Genomic DNA, 17,259 nt, shown 5'->3' on the forward strand with positions numbered 1-17,259 from the left:
GAAGGTCTAGATCTCCAAGTGGAAGCAAGAAACTCCAAGTGGACTCAAGAAATGAAGAATAACTGAAGTGGGAGAGGACACTAGTCAGCTTCATGCCAGCCTCAAGCTGACTCATCCTTTCTCCAAAACTCCTATATATAGAGCTCTCTCATGAGGTCTAGGGGGGCTGGAATCTTGTGAATGTAAGGAAGTGTTGTTGGTTTGAATATAGAACTATTGGGTGATTTGCTTTGAAGGAGGTGAAGAGGAGATTTCTTTCTGCTGGGAGGTGATGCTGGATTGGGCCTCTTATGGTTGTATCACTTCCTGAACTTTACTTCTTCCATTAATAAAGCATTTGAGGTTCTTCTATATACATGTGTCTCAATGATGTGTTGCTATACTTGTGTATTTGATTTATTCTAATCCTTGAATCAATTATGAATGTATGCTTCTTGTAGTTTCCCTCTCTTGCCATTTTGCAGGATCTTGGTGTGGCTAGGCCAGTGAAAGAGCAAGGAGTTGGGAGCAAGCAGCAAGGAGAGAAGATTGGATCAATCATTAGCGGAAGACATCGGTTAGTGGATCTCTTTCTCCCCTCTTTTACATCTCATAAAGAAGTAATCTCAAATAGCTTTGCTTTGATTGTTGCTGAGGTGCTATCACCCTTAGAGTGGGATAGGGTCATTCCGTATTGGATACTTTTCCCAACAACAAATTGGCGACTCCGCTGGGGACCGTATCTTGTTGGTTGATTGTGTTTTTGCTATTCATCTCATAAACACAGGGAGTACCGAATCGAACTGCATTTGGATCTTTCAAGTGCAAAGTAGAGGGCAACTACTCTAGCTCAGTTTCTGGGCATGTTTATGATTTGAAGAGCTGATCCAAAAGGACTCTGAACAGCTCTTAGTGATAGCTTTTCATCCTCCTTTTCATCCTTTAGTGTGTACTTGATTGATAGCTTCTGATTTGGCCAAAAACTGTGAATTTTTGAGCAATCTGTGACCCGGAAACTGAGAAAAACGAAAGTTTATCTCTTCAGTGCAGGCACTGTGAAGGCAGTCTGCATTTCAGCGCAGATCCCGAAGGGGCTACCTGCGCTGAATGTCAAACTGACAGTGTACCACCTGCGCTGAACCAGTTTTGCCTAGTGCTACTGGGGTTCCCTGCTGTTTATTGCCCTGTTTTCATCCTTGTTTTTGCAGCCTGTTATCAGTCAATGTACCTATCTGAAACCAACTTTCCTTGCCACTATTCCGCCTCGGTTGTATAAAGAAACTGTATTTGTTCTTTGTGTATTTCTTACATCATTTGCAGTTTCCCATAATGAAAGTGAACTAGTCTTGCTGTGACCTCTTAGATCTAGACCTGTGATAAAGTGTCGTTTTGATCTTAAGAGTTAGTTTGTTTGCTGTTCATAGCTGATTGAGATTTTTTTTTCGTCATATGGTTTGAATTTATATATTTCTAGTGTCGAAACAAGTAAATCTTAAGGCGTCTTTTGATTTTGGACAAGCTTGTTTTCTTTCACTTGAAATTGAATTCAAAGTTATACAACATCTTTCTTTTTGTATTACATCAACATTAAGAAAGAGAAAAGAAATACCTACATTGTGCATGTGCATTTTGACAGTTTGCATGTTGATTTAGGAAAAAGTGCATTAGTGTGTGCTCTATGATTTGTGTGAAAAGATGATGTCTTTCTTTTCCCTCAGTAGTTAAGATTTTCAAAGTCGAAAGGATTGAAAAAGCTTGCTTCTCATCTTAGACTGCATTTAGGAATTTGTATCAAACATCTCGTGGTGAACCTTGAAAGGCAAACTGCTAAACAAGATCAACCTTAAAATAAATTGAATTTACATAACAACGCATTGAAACATAACGCAAACACATAGAGGTCTAAGCTAGAGACGTGTTCCGGCGTCGTTAAACGTGATATCTTAGCGTTAAGTGGTTGGGTGATTCCTCCACGGTGAAGCGATAAGTATCAATACGGACTTGTGCTCCCACGTACCGTCGCGTATATATTGGGAGACCCCTATAGGAACAAAGCCTTTATCATAGGAAACCGTGTCGGCCGCCCTACTGATCGCAATGCAGTGAACACAGCGTTCACGAAGATCGACCACTCGTACCATAAAACGTATTCTGTGGTTTTGCGAAAAGTTTGGCACACCCTCTGCCTAGAACTCCAGAGTAGTTTCTTTTGGCCTTTTTCAAACTCTATAACTGAAAAAGTCCATCCGAGCATTTGTCACTTCGGGCTCGTTAAAACATCGAAGGAGACTAGAGTCATCTTTAGCTTTTTCTCGACTCTTAAAAAGTGAAAAAGCAAGTTGTGTCTAAAGCGTCGTTATAAAATTTATTTTAAACGGAACATAATCACCTCCTATTCCTGCGTTGATCTGTAGGTTGAGAACATGGAACGCCCCAACCAAGGAATTCCACATGATGGAAATCCTAGTCCTTTCTCCTCTTGGGGAGAAGTTGGTGCGCCCCACATGGCCACATTGTCGCTTCCAGGACTGACAATTGGCCTGCAAATTTGGCTATTCTCAACCAATGTAGTTCAGAACACCATGGTTCCTGAAAAGTCGAGTCAACAGTTAGATCAGTCTAGAGCTGCCCACCAGCCTTCTACTTCCTATAACTCTTCCTCCAATCCTTCATCTTCGCAAGGTAGAGCCGGCAAAAGCCAAGCTCCCATGGAGAAGAAGGAGAAGAAGAAGAGAGAGAAGAAGAAGAAGGAGCCTAAGGCGACTGGGGGCAAGCAAAAGACATCTGACAAAAATCCACACACAACACAGACCGGGCCTAAATCGCCATGTGTCATATGTAGAGGAGACCACTTCCATAGAGATTGTCCCTGTATTCCCCGGATACTAAGGGATTGGTCCCCTCGTTTGCACAATTCGAGAGCATCAACCTCTGATAGCCATGTTGAATGCTTACCGTCAACCAGCGAAAGTGAAGGTTCAAGACAAAGAGGGGGAGCAAGATCCCCCTGCAGACTGTGTGAAGGCGATCACGCCATCCACCGTTGTCCCTTCTTAGACGAAGCGAAGAGAGTTTTGGAAGATCGCCCGGTTTCACCGTTGAGACTTCCTCCTGGATACAAAAAACTCATGCCAAGTCCTTCGTTGGTTGAAAATACATCTGGCCCGCTCAAGTGGTCAGCTGAAGCGTCAGTCATTGAAAATGAACCTACTGAATCCAGACCAGACGAAAGTCTAAAGGTCGAAACGACAGTTGACCCGGTTCTGCCTTCAGAGGTTTCATCTTCAAATGACACCGTCAATGAAGATTCATCTTCAAATGATACCCTCACTGAAGAGAATAAGGATGAAACCATCCAGATTCTTTTCATCAACACCGACTTTGATGAGCATCAGGGAAATGCGCCCATTCCTTTATCACAAGAAGGAACATCGTCAGGGTCATATCCGGCCGTGTATTCGGTCCCACCACCAAGCAACCTGGTTGTGTCCTTTGATTGGAACCAACTAGGCAGACCCCGGTTGCCAGCCAGTATACCATTCAGAATCATAGTCCAAATTTACAGAATGGTAATGGCTGGCACTATCATTGATGAAGGGGCATCTGTGAGTATCCTTTCCTCTGTTGCTTGGAAAGCACTGGGTTCCCCGGCGCTTTTGCCTGAGATAAGAAATCTCTCGGGTTTCGATAAAGGAACCAGTCGACCATTAGGGATCCTCCCCAATGTACCTGTTACATTGAAAGGGAAGACCATTCAAATGAACGTGATGGTCGTTCAAGGACCCTTGGATTATAACCTACTCCTTGGACGAGACTATATATATTGCATGGGAGCAATAGTCTCCTCACTCTTTAGAGTAATGTGTTTTCCACACGAAGGAAGGATGGTCAAGCTCGTAGACCAACTTTCATTTCCAGGATCACGCATCGCAAATAGTCACATACCAACCCTGAATGGTCTATTCAATCAAGAAATGTCTCCACCCCCAGTGCTCCTTCCCGATGAGTGTGAGTGATTCGGAAAGATGGGACTGGAACCCAGGGGGCATGCATCCTGGTCTGCTTCGGGCAAAGGAAACCTTGGGTATAAGGTAGAATTTCCGCGAGAGAATATGACTAGTCCGTACCCCGTCCGTGGATGGAAGAGGGGTTGTTCTAGAATAGGATTCTTTTTTCAAGGTTACGTGTTTGACAAAGGTCATTCACCATTGTCTACTTCGGTAGACAGTGCCGAAGAAATGTTTTCGTTTGAAGAAGTTAACAAAACAATCTTTGGGTAACCAAAAAGAGGCAAGCCTCACCCTTTAAAACAAATGTTTTATCGGATAAGTAGGGGCAACCTTGAAATTGTACTTTATACCCGGGGGCATGCAAACCTTTTGGAGTGCAAGCTAAGAGCGGTTATTTATCTGTTTTTGGGATTAGTCGTGTCCTAACTTGCATAAAGAAAGGATGAGAGGGAGCATAGCTTTGGTAAGGCGCGAGCTCTATAAAAAATGGGATCTTACAGGGGACATTTCTTATCTTATGACTGGTATATTGAGCAGTTTTACCGCGGAATTTATACTCGTTAAAAAATAGAAAAGCGAGATCCGAGCAGTTTTAGCACATAGTTCATGCTCGTTAAAAAATAAACATAAGAGTGAGCAGTGTTTTTGGTGCATTCAAGCTTGTTAAATAAAAAATGAACCTATCCTGGTAAATAACCATTGTGATCGTAAATTTATTAGCCATAAAAAGCCTTGGTCGTGTTTTGCACCTGCCACCTCCATTCCATTTGGCCGATCGTTCACCTCCATATGATTGTTTACCCATTTTGAGGAACAGCTGTGAAGAGTGATTTCACCTAGCCATCCTTGTGACACTGCCGTGATTGGAAAATTCCAACCTGTACCTGGAATCGGCTGCTATCCCTGTTTATCACTCGTTCCTCAAAAGACGAGTCTTCTTTGAGCTCTTTTCATCTGACTCGTAAAATATGAAAAGTTTGCCGAGTTTTGGCCTTCCAGCTTGTTAAAATGACCGGAAGAGCTATCCCTCCTCTAGATTTTAATCTTTTTGGACCTGAGGGATTATTGCACAAAAAGGTCGAGCGCTTGTTTTATTCGGCTCGTTAAAATTATCGAATTTTCATCTCTTCTGTATTGTTTTATACTTTTTCGGACTTAAGGGTTTAGATGACGAAAAAGGAATTTTGGAGTTAACTTTCTGTACCTTTTCAGACTCTCTAAAAATGAAAAGGACCGAGTTTTCCTTGTCATTAGACTCGTTAAAATGATTAAATAGCGAAAAACTTGTCTTTAGACGAGAACGAGTTTCCCTATCGCTAAGCTCGTTAAAACATAGCGATGGGCTTGCCCGAAGGGCAGGTTATAGAACAAGCATATGTTATCCTCCTCAAGCTTGACAAAACTAAACAGGTACTGGTTAGAAATGACTGGGGAAAAATTGGGAGAACCTCAAAGCTTTAATGGTAGCAAGTCGCTCTTGAACATGACACTTTTCCTCCGTATCACATCGGGTTGGGTTGTTTCATTCACCGGTCTCATCACCATGGTCTTCGCCGAACCATCCACATTTGGGGTAATGCTACCGATCCATCGCATCAGTGTCGTTATATGTTCAAGAGATGTTGTTCAGAAAGAGTCAACCGTGTCCCATCCACTGCCATACATTATCCTTCATCCATCCATGATCGCCACCCTGAATCATATGTCACAGATTGTTTTCACCTCCATTAAAGTCATTAGCTCTGTTCCGTGTCACTGATGTGGGATTCATTAAGGCCCTCCTTCGACGGATCGCTTCTTGTCGACTTCAGCTCATTATCCAAGAAGTTGATCTAGGAACAACCCCCTCAGTACTTTGAAACTTGCATGCCTCAATGGCAAGTTTCTCACTTCCGGCGACAGGTATACATCAATGACCTTCGACCAGAAGATTTTGCATGGTGTTCGACGCCAAGTCCTTTATTCACACCACGTGAATTGTACTGCAGTACCTTGAGGGTCATTATCATTATTGGTGATTCCTCTCGCGCTTGTTAACGGTTTACATCATTGGCCGGTAATCAAGCGATGTCTTTCCATGTTCGACTTCAGCGCAATTCTCACATGGATCGACCTGTACTTAGAGTGAAGATCGAACGAGTTTGAAGACCCCGGATCTAGTTTCATCCATCCGGGCTGCGATATATATTCAGGAAATATAAAGACATTTGACATGTACATCATTACAACAGATGATCATCCTACTCAAAGGATGATAATTTCAGCAGAGAATTATCAGTCTACCATCAGACGATCGTCTGTTCTATGTACCAAAATGAATTTATAAAGCTGAGCATGGGAATGCCCGCCTCAGCTAGATCATGAAAGCAGAATGAAAAATAATGTATTGTATTGTATTTTATTACAGGTCACCTCTCAGCGATTAAATGAACTTCGGATCCTCCTGATAAAGCATTTCACCAGATAAACGACCTCATACTTTAGGGGGCAACTGTTATAGACATTTTTGTGCCTTACAGCATGAAGCATGAAATGCCAATAATATGAGGGATCCAAAGTCCCTACACATGTTGTTCCTACCCCTAGAGGAACAAGGTCAGCAAACCACAGCACTGAATATCAGTTCTCCACCTGAAAACACTCAAAAACAAGCTAATTCTGGATCATGTCAACTGCTCCACTGAGCATCTGCGCTGAATATCAAGTGCTCCACTGTGTACCTGCGCTGAATGTCAACTACAAAGAAGGCTACCTGCGCTGGGCGAGTTTGGCCAAGTGGCACAGTCATTCCTCAAGGTGTCAATGCCCAGGAAGCTTCCAAAATGACACTTGGATCAGAGAATTCGACTGGTGATGAGTAAGAGGGTCTAGATCTCCAAGTGGAAGCAAGAACCTCCAAGTGGACTCAAGAACTGAAGAATAACTGAAGTGGGAGAGGACACTAGTCAGCTTCATGCCAGCCTCAAGCTGACTCATCCTTTCTCCAAAACTCCTATATATAGAGCTCTCTCATGAGGTCTAGGGGGGCTGGAATCTTGTGAATGTAAGGAAGTGATGTTGGTTTGAATATAGAAATATTGGGTGATTTGCTTTGAAGGAGGTGAAGAGGATATTTATTTCTACTGGGAGGTGATGCTGGATTGGGCCTCTTATGGTTGTATCACTTCCTAAACTTTACTTCTTCCATTAATAAAGCATTTGAGGTTCTTCTATATACATGTGTCTCAATGATGTGTTGCTATACTTGTGTATTTGATTTATTCTAATCCTTGAATCAATTATGAATGTATGCTTCTTGTAGTTTCCCTCTCTTGCCATTTTGCAGGATCTTGGTGTGGCTGGGCCAGTGAAAGAGCAAGGAGCTGGGAGAAAGCAGTAAGGAGAGAAGATTGGATCAATCATTAGCGGAAGACATCGGTTAGTGGATCTCTTTCTCCCCTCTTTTACATCTCATAAAGAAGTAATCTCAAATAGCTTTGCTTTGATTGTTGCTGAGGTGCTATCACCCTTAGAGTGGGATAGGGTCATTCCGTATTGGATACTTTTCCCAACAACACTTGAGGAGACATGTTTTCATAATAAGAAATTAGGGATTCTTCAATAAAAGCAATGTAATTTCCTGATACAGGATAATTCAAGGCTTGGTGTATTAGATGTGAAGTTACCTGGAAAACATTTTCCCCTGATTGGTTCATTAAAAAACATTTCTTAGGGTACATTGTTGAGGCTAACCATTAGACAAATTCAGGAAATAAATGAGTTATGGGAACGAAAGCGGCTAGGACACCTGACCTAACCATTGCCATGGCTACAACAGATTTCTTGTGGTTCAACATGACCTCTTAATACAATGGAAGGTGTTTAATGGTATAGAGGGTATCAGAAATATCGTGCTCGACATCCATTAATAGGGTATGAATGATTGAGGAAGAACTTACTTGCTTAGTCATAGCGTCTGGTGGGTGACAGTTGTTGAAGACAATTACTAACTCGGAATATCAAATTAGAAAAGAAAACTGCTCCGTTTTACAAGCAAATGATCAATACAACGTTCTCTTTTACTTTATTTATATAAAATAACTGAACGGGGGGAAAAAATGTAATAAATGCTATGCATTAATAGAGTAGTGGATGAAGTGGCGGGGTATGGTGAGTGACGTGGGGAAATTAACAGATGAAAGTGGTGGAAGATGTGGAATGAGAGACGCGGGGAGGAAAGCTTTGGGAGCTCACAGCGGGGGTAAAGAATGTACGGGAGCTTCAACGAGGTTGAACCCCCACAGTAATTTCAGGCCACACATTGTGGTCAACCATGCTAATGTCGCGGTCAACTGCGGGGGTTGAGCTTTAATTAATCTTCGTGCTCATGGCTTCCCTGCAGCACACCTCAATGTACTTATCAAGCTATCGCTTGATCACGCCTCTTGAACCTGCATGAACTTTAGACAATGGGTCGGGCCCATTGTCTTTTGATTTTTTTGTTTTAAATAATTACATACATAATATTTGATTTTGTGTTTTTTATTTTTATTTTTAAATATTATCAAGTAACCTCAAATGGTAATGAATGCTACAACATCTGGCTCCACCTGGGGATAATGATTCTACCTTAGGAGCACTAAGAACAACAGATTAGTGCCTTCTGCTTGGACATGGAGTCATATATTGCTTTGCCAAACTTAACTGTGTGGAAATTTGTATGGTGAATCCACTCCGGTATCTATAGTGACAGGACGCTTGTGCTTTCAGAACTGGAAGTAATGTTTAAGATATTTCCCATTAACAGGCAGCTGTAAGGTTTCACCATCAAGATTCTCAAGAAGAAAAGTGTTATTGGACCTTGCTTCAACAATTCTAAAAGGGCCATACCAGAGAGGATCAAACTTCCCATGCTTACCCTTTTCTTCTCTTCTGGTATCCCATCTTAATACTAGGTTTGCAACTTTAAAGTCAATCTCCTTGGCTTTTCTATCAAAAATACTTTTCATCTTTGATTAATACATAATCAAGTTGTCTCTTACCTTGTCCCTGTTCTCACTTAGCTCCACTACTTTATTCATTCTTCTTATCAGAGCATTGGGTTCTTCTTTTGCCTCTTGAATCATTGCAATCATAGGCTTCACAAGTTGACTTGGAAACAGAGCTTGAGTTCCATATACTAATTCAAAAGGTGATTTTCCTGTAGATGTCCTTGTAGTTACTCTAGCAGCCTAGAGAGAAAACTTCAACTTAGAATCCCAATCTTTCTGATTCTCTGCAATAGTTTTCTTAAGGATCCTCATCAATGTTTTATTTGTTGATTCAGCCAGACCATTTCCTTGTGGATGATAAGCTGTTGAATGGGATAAAATAACATTGTAATTTTGATAGAAAGCATTAAACTTGTTTGAATTAAAGGCTTGAGCATTATCTGTTATGATTTTGACAGGGCATCCAAATCTGCTAAAAATATTTTCTTCTAAGAACTTCATCACCACCTGGTCATTTTCCCTTTTAGTAGGAATAGCTTCTACCCACTTGGTGAAATAGTCAGTAGCTGTAAGAATCCACCTGTGATGTCCACTTGAAGGTGGGTTAATCTCCCCAACAAAATCTAGACCCCATTGTCTGAATGGTTCTTATATGAAGACTAGGATCAAAGGCAAGGGAGCTAACCTCTTCTTCTCAACAAAAAGTTGACATTTCTGACAACTTATGACAAATTTATAGGTATCACCGAATAGAGTGGGCCAATAAAATCCTGCCTAAAGGATTTTATGTGTGGTAACCTTCCAACAGTAATGTCCTCCACATAACCCCTCATGATAATCTTTTATTTCCTTTGTGAACTCATCTTCTGTTAAACATAGCAATGAAATTCCTACAAGACCCTTCCAGTATAATCTGCCTTCCACAATCACACATGGCTATGCTTTGATCTTTAATGCTCTATACTTTATTCTATCCAAGGATTGGGGACAGGAGAGAAAACACAAATAATGTATTATATGCTTGTACCATTCTGAACATAAAATTTATACCTGATCTTCATACCTGGATCTGGTGTCAGCAAGTTGATTCCCAATCCCTGAAAGTTCGACTCTGTCAATATTTTTTCCAATCCTTTCCCTTTCACCAACTTTGCGGGTTTTATGTCCAAGTCACATTCTTGGATCTTTGCTATCCATTTTCCTCTTTTGCCTTCTACATCACCCTATACTAATACATCTTTTACTACAACATTTGGCACATAAGCAATGATCTGTCACTGCAGCACATAATTTCTAGAGGCTTTCAGGGCTTTTACCAAAGCATACACCTGGTTTTCAAGAATATTATACTTTAGCTCAACATCCCTGAGAATCTTTCTAAAGAATGCAACATGCTGCTCCTTCTCTTCATCATTCTTCTGCAACAAGACAACAACTATTGAATTCGGGGATGCAAATAAAAAAACTTGGAAAGGCTTTTGATAATTAGGGTTGATTAGGAGTGGAGCTGCCTGCAATGCTTTTTAATCCTGGAAAATGATTCTCTAGCTTCCCTGGTCCAATTCACTTCATTCTCCTTCTTCAACATATTAGTAATCTCTTTTACAATTTCTGCATAATTGGACACAAATCTTCTTAAGAAGTTTATTTTTCCTAGAAAATTTTGAATATCCTTTTTACTCCTAGGCAGTTGTATTTTTTGCATAGCTTGTACTCTTGTTGGATCTATCTTCACTCCATCCCTAGAAACAATGTACCCCAACAGTGTATCCTCTTCTAGAGCAGAAATGGATTTCTTGGGATTTAAGGAAAGCCCAAATCTTCTACATTTTTCAAAAGTATTTTCTAGATGGTCCAGATGTTCTTCATTAGACTTTGAGAAAATAGTAATATCATCCAAAATATATTACTACAAAATTATCTCCCACAAAAGCAATGTCCATAGCCCTTTGAAATGTAGCACTTGCGTTCATCAATCCAAAAGGCATTCTGGCATACATAAAGGTTCCCCAGGGAGTTGTGAATGCCGTCTTCTTCTGATCTTCTCTATCCACAGCCACCTGGTTATACCTAGAGAATCCATCCAACATTGACATTCTAAAAGATCTTGTTGCCTTCTGCGGCACATGATCCATTTTAGGCAATGGATAATTATCTTTCAAGGAAGCCCTGTTGAGATTTATGAAGTCCACACATAACCTTATCTCTCCATTTTTCTTTCTTACAGGCACTAAATTAGCCACCTAGTCGGAGTACCTGAGTGGAACTATTATTTTGGCATCAAGCAACTTTTTGACCTCTTTTTCAATTGATGGTAGAAGGAGAGGATTTATCTGTCTAAGCTTCTCTTTAAAGGGTTTAATTCCCTCTTTCAAGGGGATCTTGTGCTGAATAATATTTACATCGTATGTTTCGAGATCCTCATAGGGCCAAGCAAATACATCAACATAGTCCTTGAAAAGTTTAATATATCTCTCCTGGTAATTAGGTGAAACTCCACTGAATAATTTGACTAGCCTGGGCTCCTCTTCAGTTCCAATATTATGATCTTGAATGTGTTCATCCTGTGAAATTTTTCCTGAGTTGACAACCACATCACTGGGGTTAAAAATCCTTTCAAGAGGGGAAAGTCCCTTTGGTAGAATATTATCTTTCAATTGGTTAGCCATGGAATTTTTTAAACCACTAACTTTTGCAACTTCTGCTGTTTCATCTTCATCTTGATTAATTTATGTGCCCTGAAACTCTTCAACCATAGTAAAAAATTCTTTAATTTGCTGATCATCTTCAAAAACTTGTCAATATTTAGCATTATCAGGAATAAAAGGTCTGTTTCTCATTTCTACCTCATATCTTAGATATGGATTAATAGGAGGTCTGAAAGTACTAGTAGCCACAACCAATGAATCTTCTAATCTGTTCCCATCCCTTGGAATAAATCGAATGTTGAAGGTTTCGAAAAAGTTCTCAACCAAATCCCATACTTCATTTCTGTATGCCCTCAGATTAGGGTGTTTTGTCTGACATTGATTTTTTATTTGTTTTATAATTGGTTATGAATCTCCAAAAGTAGAGATTGACTTAATTCCCATCTGTTTAGCTGTTTGTAGAGCAATAATCAAGGACTCATATTCCGCCACATTGTTTGTTGCTTCGAACTCCAATTTAAAAGAAAAAGGGAACATATTACCTCCAGGTGTAATTAGAAGGAAACCAACACCTGTTCCTTCCTTAGAATAGGCTCCATCAAAGAAGCATTTCCACACCCCTTTAGTTTGCAGCTCTGTAATTACATTGGCTAAAGTAAACTGCTTCTGATTATCTTCAGCCAACTCTGCATTATCATGAAGCATGAAGCAAGAAAAGTCATATTTCTCCTGGCTATATATAGGTGAATTACTTGCTCCATTTTTTGTAATTACTTTTACAAATCTAGTTTCTATGTACAATATTCTCTCTTCTCCACCAAAAGTTGGTTTAACAGTGTATGTAAAATCTAGTTTCAGAATGCCACCCAATTTAGCCCCCCATGACCTAGATAGCAGCATTCCAAACCTAGCAGGGATATCTGCTATTACTACATCCATGACCAAGCTTCTAGTTGGGATTTGGGCCAGTGACACTACCAGATCCTTAATGACCCCCAGACACTTGACCTTGTTTGAATCAAAAGAGTACAGGTCTCTATAGGGTTTGGTAACTTGCAGGTTTAGTTGTTTCATAACTAACAAGGGCATAAGGTTGTGTGAAGCTCCTGAATCAAACATACAATTATGCAGGAGGAAATCATGGATCAATAAGGAAATATAAAAAGGAGGTGTTGAAGGATCTACTTCCTCCACATGTGGACCAAAAACTACTACTGGTTTATCATCCTGCAGATTCAAAGTGTCATTTATATTCACATTCTCTTTTAAATTAATAAACTTAAGAATCTCCCTTTGATAAACTGGTGTTTTTGCTAATTCTACAAGGGGAACTTGAATTCTAAATTTTTCCAAACCTTTAGTAAGATTAAACAAATGACCTTGTTTAGAATTCTTTTCATTTTCATCTTCACCTTTCTTCATGACTGAAATTACTTGGGGAATGGAAACAAGTTTCTCCAAAGGAATTTTTCCACTTTTGTCTTGAGAAGACTCACCTTGAAGTATTTGTGTCTTGCCATTTGCATTATATTGTTTCTTTCCTTTATTTACTTGTTTTGCAGGCTGAGATTCTTGTGGAGTCGCCTTTGGTGAGGAAGCTGGAACTTGCTGCTCACTTTCATTTTCCTGACTACTTGATCTTTTCCTTGACATTAAATCATATTTCTTATGTAATTCTGCCTGCATAAAATTAGATAATTGCTTCCAACACTCATCAATTTTATTTTCATCATAAATGGAATCTGTTTCGGCATATTCATACTCTTCTCCTTAAACACCAAGTTCATCTTCATCTACTGCATACAACGTAGAAATTTGATCTTCATGGTCCCTGGGGTGCTCTAGTACTTCACCAGGATATGCCTCTATATACAATGGTGCTTGAATCTGATCTTGTTCTTTTCTCTCCTTTTGCAAGATTTGCAAAGGTTGTCTTCTGTATTAGGGATTAAAGTTCTTATTATGTTGTGTTTGCCTATGAGAATTCTTATTTTCCAACTCTAACTTAATCAATTTATCTCTCAAAGTTTTAATTACATTACTCATATCCTCTAATGTTTGACTTTGAGAGGATTCTATCTTTGCCTTTCCCTTGTCTTGAATAGGCTGTGTCTCTAGTGCTTTGCCTGCAGCCACGAGATTTGATTCTATCTCTAATGCATCTGTTTAGATTTGATCAAGGGTTGGGAATATTATTTCCCTTAATGTGAATCCAAAATTTGACTCAAAAGACCCTGCAAAAGTTATTTTTGCACCAGCAAGAGGGGGCGTAATCTCCACTGGAAGACTATTGTACAATTTATTAAATCTTCTCACAAATTCAACTGCAGTTTCATCAGATTTCTTCTTTATAGCATTAAACTCTGTGAGTGAATACCCATGGTCTCTTTTTTCTCCCCATCTCTGGGTGAATAGGTGTTCCATCTCTTCCCAAGAAGGAATAGAGTTATTAGGAAGCCCTTTAAACCATTTTCTTGCTTCTCCATCCAAGGATTGAACAAAAAGTCTTAGAACAACATCCAGATGTTCAACATTTAGGTTTTCTGCAAAATTACAAAATACTGATACATGATTCTCTGCTGTTTGTTCATCTTCCCCTGTAAAACGAGGAAGAATCTTGAGGTATTCTTGTGGCATTTGATTCAACGGTTGTGGCAATTGAAGAGGTGCATACCTATTCATCAAGAATGCAGGTGTTGCCATGTTTTCTCCCAAATTTATTAAACTTTGATTACCAACAAATGTGGAACCTAACTGAGGGGTAAATGGAGTGTGGATAGGTGGTAATGTAGTTATAGGTTCAGGTTGAATAATTATAACAGATAATGGAAAAGTAACAGACTCTAAAGAATGCTCTTGACAATTGGGTTCTTGAAATGAAGATGATGTAAAAAGTGACTCTTGATCAGATGAATGTTTGGGTGAGAGATGTGATGAATTGTTTCCTGATGCAAACAGTGTAGGGATCCATGTAAGTGGGGTTTTAGACCTTTAAGCCTTCTTAGAAACTAGCCTTTCAGGATCTGAAAGGGCTTGAAATTTCTATTGTGAGGTGTCTGATGTTGTATGGGGTCTTCTTGGAGCCAGAGTTATTGCTTTTATCCAAAACAGTAAAAAATTTCCTCCTCACTAAACAACCAGAGGAAACTATTAAAAACCTAGGTAGAAGTGTTCTTGTCTTGTCTCCCTGGCAACGACGCCAATTAATGTTGTCCCTTAGGAAACCAATTTCATGGCTGTGTAGAAATTGTGCCTAAGACATTAATAATTTATTATGCTTGTCATTTATATCTCTGTTCAATTCCTTATTTGAAGAGTCTAAAGAACTTGACCTTAAATTATCAATATTTAGATGACTTGGAAAGTTTCAAAATGCCGTGTGATGCTGAATATGAATGTGATGAGAAGAATATGTAAGGAAATTAAAGACAATATGCTGTGTTTAATAGGAACTATTCTCTGTAATCTAGAGGAAACATATTAAAAGAGGTTTTAAATATGGGAGCGCCTTTAAGGATTTTAACTTCATTTACATTAGTAAATAAAGACCAGTTGCTTCATTACCATATTTAAATAGATGAATAAACAGAAAAGGCGCACAATTGAGAAATAACAAAATTGTACCCAGCATGTATGGAAACTCTTGATTCTTTTATTAATCATCAATTCATTAAGTACAAAATAGGGTTGTCTCCAGGTTCTCCAAAATCCGGCCCCTTTTTCTTCTATAATCTTGCCTCTTTATCCATCATAGGATAGTTAATAAGCACCCAAAACTGTCAAACTACCTAACTATCCTATAACTGCTTTGAAGTAAATATCATTACAAAATATTACTTTTGAGGGTAAAAACACCTCATTCATTTCAAGAAAACAAGATAGTGAGAAGTAATAGAAATCAGAGAATGACGAGAGATTGTTGCTCGCTGTTAGAATCTATAGCTTGAGCCCGTGGTTCTACTGATGTATCTTTGTGTTGCTCTATCATCCATTCCTTGCACTTTCTCCATAATGGAAAATTTGATTTTGGTGCTTCTTCTAACTTGTCAAGTGCTATCCTGCGAGCTGTAAGTGGGCTTGTTAGTAAATAGAGTCTTTACCATCCAGAGAAGCTTAAAATCCTTGTTTAGGAAATTCACTATGGTAGCTCCCTTTAACACTGTTGTCCTTTCATGAGTGTTGTCAACTTTTCTCTTTGCCTCAACCAGCAAGGTCTCATATGTGTTCCATGGAAGCAAGCTTCCTTGTAGATCCCAGCAAGAAGGAAGTCCAGCCCTAACCCTTTTATCAAACAAGATGTTAAACTTTGAAACTGCCTCCTTTATCTCCTTTATCTTCTTCTCAGTAGTAACCCTGCAGATATTTCTGACAATCATTTTATTAAAATCAATAGCACATGATATTCTATCAAGCATTTCATGTTCAATTCTACAGTAGACTTAGAATTAATGAAATCTATCATTTTCTTTGCAAACTTTGATCTATCTAGATCCTTCTGCTTATTTTTAGCGACCACCTCTTCCATATCCCGAATGAGTGTCTTTTCTTCTGAAATAATCACCAGAAATCCCCATATGCCTTTGATAAATTCAATAATCTCATCCCATAAAATTTCTCTGGCTTGAATTAAGGATACATTAACTTTCATTTTCTCTTTTAATCTTTTGATTTCATCTTTAGCCCTCAAGAGATCCTCTCTATACTTCTTTGCATTATCTTTTTCCCTTCTTGATTCCTCTTCACTTAAATTCAATAGTTTACAAGCTGTTTCCAGCTCTCTTTAGGCTTTCTTAGCATCAAGCTCAGCCATTTTAAGCTCTATTCCCAGTTGTAAAACCTGTGCTGCTGGATCATCAGTGTTGGATGGCACTACGACCATACAAACATGAGTGTTGAGCTGTTTTTGCAACTTGTCAAGAGTTTCTTTAAGTAAAGAAACTTCCTTAGTTTTCTGTAACACATCCTGCAAAAGCTTTTCTTTTTCATTTTTCACTTTAGCTATCCTTGCAGCTATGGGATGCTCACCTGTAGGTAAATTCAATTTCTTTTTTAGGATCCCAATCTCTGACTTAGCAGATTGCAATAAGTTTTGAACAACAGGTTGGTCATCAGGATTGACCCCTACTTTAATGATAATCTTCTTTAACTCTTCAACCTGAGCATTCAAAGCTCTAGAGTTGGCCTTTTGCAATTTCAACCACTAAATTACCTTATTAAGATTTTTTTGCCTTGGATGCTGCTGCATTTGTCTTATATAGATCATTTACAATTAACTATCCAGTTTGCATATGTAGATTGACCTTGTCAAGCATTGGGAGCTTGTGAGTGTCAATAGTCAAATTCACAGTCTTAAAACTGCTTGAAGATCCCATTGATATTTTTGTAGGGCAAGAGAAAGTAATTTTTAGTTGGCTCTTCTCCAAATCCATGGAGGATAGCAATCTAGTTTTCTCAGGGGTTACTTGAGACTTAGCTTGAGCCTCCATATTCAGCTTTATCTTCAAATTGAATGACCAAACCAGGTTGTGACAAAGACAGTGCATCCTACAGCTTGATCCTCTTTGCTGTTTCAGACTCTTCCTCATCTAGATCAATGACTTCTTCTCTAGCTCTCTTGACCCCTTTTTCTGTAATGATAGGGGTTTCAACCTC

The sequence above is a fragment of the Pinus tabuliformis genome, chromosome 4_2 (genome assembly GCF_031772625.1).
Source record: "Pinus tabuliformis cultivar Carrire ecotype Pingquan chromosome 4_2, CPIR1, whole genome shotgun sequence".
Taxonomy (NCBI): Eukaryota; Viridiplantae; Streptophyta; class Pinopsida; order Pinales; family Pinaceae; genus Pinus; species Pinus tabuliformis.